The following is a 6,000-nucleotide window of genomic DNA, read 5'->3' on the forward strand; positions in this document are numbered from 1 at the left end:
AGATTAGTTAGAATTCGTGGTTAATCAATCGTGTTACCGTGTTCACAACTCCCAGACGCACGGACACAAACACGAACCCCACCACTTGACGGAGAGGCAGACGAGCTTCCGGCCGGAGTCACACACAGACTGAGACTTACGAAAGGGCGGAGGGGGTGGGTATGTTAGCCTCGCACTCCTTCTCTTTCTTTCGGAACGACGAAGTATAAAAATCCACCTCTGGCTACCTATTAAAACTCCTCCCGCTCTTCTCCTCTCGCACAAGGGCACAACATGACAATATTCAGGACAACAAGCTCCCTCCTCTGTACGGTCCGCCTCTACGCCTCAATTTTTTAATCACCTTTTGTTAGGTCGCAAAAATACCGACTTTTCTGACTTGACTTATGGATGAGGAACTTCTTCTTCCATGTGCAGTTTGAGGCAGCCAATCGCTCGTCTGTTTTTTGACTGCCTTTTGTTTAGTATTTTTCAGTCTTTAGTTTTATTTGACTTCATTTCCTTTGAATTATATTGTCACAGTGGCAACCATACACACGCACATATAATACACACACACACACACACACACACACACACACACACACACACACACACCTACCTGAACATACACGGTGCATAAAAGTATACAAACTATTATATACACATATATACAAAAACAAATAAATTCATTTAGATACACAAAAAACGCAAGTAATTCATACACACATAACAATAAATACATTCATTTACATACACACACAGACACTGAAACAAACACATTTATTTACATATTAACACACATAAAAACACTCATGCTTTTATTACACACACACACACACAAAGGAATACACAACAAAAACTGTAAGAGTTAGCCTGTCTGTCTGTCTCTCTGCCTGTCTGTCTGTCTGTCTCTCTGCCTGTCTACTACTAAAGATAATATAAAACAAGCCATTCTCCCCCGTCCACACACTGTATTCATTATTCCTCGTGTCTGTCCGTGTAGGAGTCGGAAACACTCGGGGGTGGAGATTTATCATAACCAGGCTTCAGAAGGCTTCAGTAATCAGTGTTGCTCCCGTTGTCACTTGGACGATGTTGCTGCCTACTATACCTTGGTAAGAGAAATAACCTAACGCCAACCTAACCTAATCCAAACTAACCAAACGCTGACATAACCTAACGCTAACCTATAACTTAACCTAATCTAATCCAAACTAACCAAACACTAACCTAACCTAACGCTAACCTATAACTTAACCTAACCTAATCCAAACTAACCAAACACTAACCTAACCTAACGCTAACCTATAACTTAACCTAACCTAATCCAAACTAACCAAACACTAACCTAACGCTAACCTATAACTTAACCTAACCTAATCCAAACTAACCAAACACTAACCTAACCTAACTAACCAAATTTTTCCCCTTTGTTTTTTTGTGAATTATTTGTTCAGTTTTCATCACATATAAACCTCAAGTCATCGTTTGTCTTTAATAAACTAATTTATATTCACAGTAATCATCACAGCCAGGATGTACCTTAAACACCCGGCAGCCTGACCACCACCCGGGAGCTCCCCAGTCACATGTAAACCACAACTTGTCCACAAACTTCTCAACTAACTTTAACAGATGAGCACACACACACACACACACACACACACACACACCTAACATGAACACTACTATGTCTTTCTCTCTTTGTCTCTCTCTCTCTCTATCTCTTCTCCTCCTTCTATTCCTTCTGCCGTAAATTACAGCCACACGTATCTTTTAACTAATATCTTACGACCACCACCATCTTGGACGCTCAAAGAACCATTGTGAGCACGTGACTCGCTTCCCCAAAACTGCCTCGTGCTGCCCCAGGGATCGTCGCTGTGAGAGGCTGACCCTGGGGTGGAGATCACACAGGGTCACCACAATACTCTTGGCCTCAACACACATGATATATGCACACACCTCCACCTTAACTTTAATTAAACGTGTACCATAACTTGGGTAGTATTAGCATGAGTGAGAGCTGTGGTGGCCACTTGTGGGATTGAGCCAAGCGCCCCTGTCACCCACCATAGCCACCCTCCCTCCCTCCCTCCACCCCGGGATAATATTGGTTAGAACATAACACAGGTGATTGAGACTCATTACCTGGTGACAGATATTCCAACACTGAAAATACTGAGAAAGAACTTAAGAACACACACACACACACACACTAAATGAGCCATCATCAGAACTTAAAAAACTCTCTTTTGTTCCCTGCTGCACCTTCCTACTCTCCCCTCTCCTCCCTCCCGAAAAATAGAACCCTCTCCCCCCACTCTCCCCAACACCCGAGGTCAACTCTCTCCCCCCACTCTCCCCAACACCCGAGGTCAACTCTCTCCCCCACTCTCCCCAACACCCGAGGTTAACTCTCTCCCCAACCCTTCCAGCGTTAGTGTATATATTAAACTGTTCTACCCAGAGTCCTGAGTGTTGCTTAAGCCAGCGGGGAGAGGAGGAGCACCGCCCTGGACAGCCTCCCACAGTATAGTTCAACATCAATATGAATTTACCATCGTCATGATATATATCTCAGCAGTAACAGTTTGATACACAAATGGAATTCAAACCAAAAAGACATATAAGTGAATAACATGAAGTAAGAGTGTTTATTATTTATCCGACAGGAGATGAGAGAACTTACCCGACAGGAGAGGAGAGGAAGGTGAGTGAACTTACCCGAGAGGAGATGACAGAACTTACCCGACAGGGGATGAGAGGAAGGTGAGAGAACTTACCCGACAGGAGATGAGAGGAAGGTGAGAGAACTTACCCGACAGAAGGTGAGAGAACTTACCCGACAGGAGAGGAGAGGAAGGTGAGAGAACGTAGCTGTCTAATCAACCACCCCATAGAAACATTACGAGTCAACCTACTGTATTGTTAATTTTTTTTCTCTACAAAATCCAACAAAGGTTTAACAATTCTGGGTGATCTCATTGGATGATCTTAGTGGATGATCTGAGAGAGAGAGAGAGAGAGAGAGAGAGAGAGAGAGAGAGAGAGAGACCATTGGTTCAAGTGAGGTTAAATCGGTTCATTATAACAAGTTTGCTTCTACGGTCATAGCTGTACAGTTTTACGAGGCGTAGTGGTAGTGATGGTGATGGTGGTGGTGATGGGCGTGGTGATGGTGGGCGTGGTGGTAGTGGTGGTGTTGGGCGTGGTGGTGGTAGTGATGGTGGTGAAGATGGGCGTGGCGGTGGCGATGGTGGTCGTTATGGGCGTGGTGGTGGTGATGGTGGTGGTGATGGGCGTGGTGATGGTGGGCGTGGTGGTAGTGGTGGTGGTGTTGGGCGTGATGGTAGTAGTGGTGGAGATGGGCGTGGTGATGGTGTTGGTGATGGGCGTGGTGGTGGTGGTGGTGATGGGCGTGGTGGTGGTGATGGGCGTGGAGGTGGGAGTGGGTACGTGTGGGTGAGGTGGATGTAATGGGCATGGGTGTAGGAGTAGCTTGGGCATAGGTAAGTGGGTGTGAGACAGTGGGATCAATGAAGCCTAGACGTGTGGGCGCGGGGGCGTGGTAAACATGTGGGCGTGGGGGGTGTAGACGTGTGGTCGTGGGGGCGGGGTAGCCATGGGTGGTACGTAGGTGTGGGTACTCAAGCGTGGGTTTGTAAGGTTGAAGACCTCCTGTAATATGGGCGAGGGTTATGCCATGGGCGTGGGTCACCGCCTGCGTGCTGAGGCCAAGGTAGAGGCAGCGCCGAGAGGTCTTGGCGGGCGTGTACACCTGTGCGTTAAGAGACCAGGTAAATAATTGACCTGTACCTAAGGTGGGTCATAATTACAGGTTAGGTTGTGGCGGCGTTAATGAAGTAATACTCGAGAAGTGACCAGTCAAATGGGCCCCATGCACACTCGTAGTAGACCCCCAATCATAATAGGCCCTAACCTAACCTAACCTAACCTAACCTAACCTAACCTTCGCCCTATTCGTATAAAAGCTTAACTATTTTAGCTGTTTTTACCACTACACTGTTATGTTCACTTCTTTGGTATGATGTAAAGATATATTTCACTATCGCTATGATATATTTCACTAACGCTATGATATATTTCACTGACGCTATGATATATTTCACTAACGCTATGATATATTTCACTAACGCTATGATATATTTCACTAACGCTATGATATATTTCACTAACGCTATGATATATTTCACTAACGCTATGATATATTTCACTAACGCTATGATATATTTCACTAACGCTATGATATATTTCACTAACGCTGTGATATATTTCACTAACGCTGATATATTTCACTAACGCTATGATATATTTCACTAACGCTATGATATATTTCACTAACGCTATGATATATTTCACTGACGCTATGATATATTTCACTAACGCTATGATATATTTCACTAACGCTATGATATATTTCACTAACGCTATGATATATTTCACTTATTAATTATGCATGAGATACCCGTAGTTGGGGCCGCGAATTATGACGGAGATTTGTGACTGGGAAGTGAAAATTGAGGAAAAACATGAAAGGTCCTGACTTTTGGCGGTGTTGTGTAAAACTCTCTCTCATAAATACACACACACACACACACAAACCTACATCTACCTCCCCCACCACACACACACACAACTCCCTACTTATCTACACACCTATCACCCCACCACACCCCCACCCTCCCTCCAACACACATACCTGCCCCACCACAGAGCATCATTATCTCTCTCTCTCCCTATTTAGAGACAACACTTCATCTCTCTGTCACACGCCGAGGAGGAAAGTCTATTTGGGGGTATTTTTTTTTTTCGTGATCTTTGATAAATTGGTAGTTTTTAGCGGCGTCGTTAGCTCCATGAATACCAATTCTGGCTGTCTCACTGGATGACTGACTCATTCACTCACTGGATGAATAAATGATTGGACGACTGAGTCATTCACTCATTGGATGAATGAATGATTGGACGACCGAGTCATTGACTCAATGGATGAATGACTGGCAGACTCATTCACTCTTTAAATTGGCTGACTCATTCACTCGCACTTACCGAGTCACTTTTCGATTTAAATCTCTCTCTCTCTCTCTCTCTCTCTCTCTCTCTTGTGTGTCTCTTTGTCTGTCTGTGAATGTCTCTATTTCTGTCTCTCGGTTTGTTTGTCTCTTTTTCTCTTTCTCAAAAATAAAGCTAGTTTTCGCTAATACCAAGGCACGCTAAAAACTCTCATAACTTTTGATTTGATATGTGTGTGTGTGTGTGTGTGTGTGGAGGGGAGGGAAGGCAGGTGACCCTTCACCCAGCCGCCTCACGCCACCACACAGAGACGGACGGACATCCACACAAACACCCCATTACCAACCTAGCGATCCCCCACGCTTGTCAGGGAGGGGAAATTAGGCCCAAGAATCAATTATGCAAATAAACACACCCTAAACTCTCCCCCCAGGGACAAAAACATGGAGAGGTAAACAGGAGAGACAGGTGATAGCAACGCCCCACTGGAAGACGGACTTATTTTACAATTGAGTGTCGGAACATGACGTTAAGGCGGTGGAAGAAAAAAGTGACTATTTACCGAGACGCTGTTGGGAAGTGACAGCCAAATGCCCTTTGATAAAAACTGATTTGTTTCCTCGTTCAGTATTAGATCACAATATTATAATGGCTGGGAAGTGTGATGTATTTATCGAGGTATTTCCTTAACACAACATCAAAACAAACTTGCTTAAAAGGTTGAGGTATTTTTCAAGATGGTGGCCGGAGATGGAGCTAAGATAAACACATTATTATTGACATATTTTACATTATGATTTTTAGGGGCATCAAAACAACAACAAAACAAACAAAGGAGAGATAGACGACTAAAACAACACCAACATCAAAACAAACTAATTAATGGGTGAATATTTCCCAAGGCGTCAGTCGAAATAAAACAACTCAAGAAAAAGAATAATAATAATAATAATAATAATAATAATAATAATAACAATAATA

Source organism: Homarus americanus, unplaced genomic scaffold (genome assembly GCF_018991925.1).
Source record: "Homarus americanus isolate GMGI-L3 unplaced genomic scaffold, GMGI_Hamer_2.0 scaffold30535, whole genome shotgun sequence".
Classification (NCBI taxonomy): Eukaryota; Metazoa; Arthropoda; class Malacostraca; order Decapoda; family Nephropidae; genus Homarus; species Homarus americanus.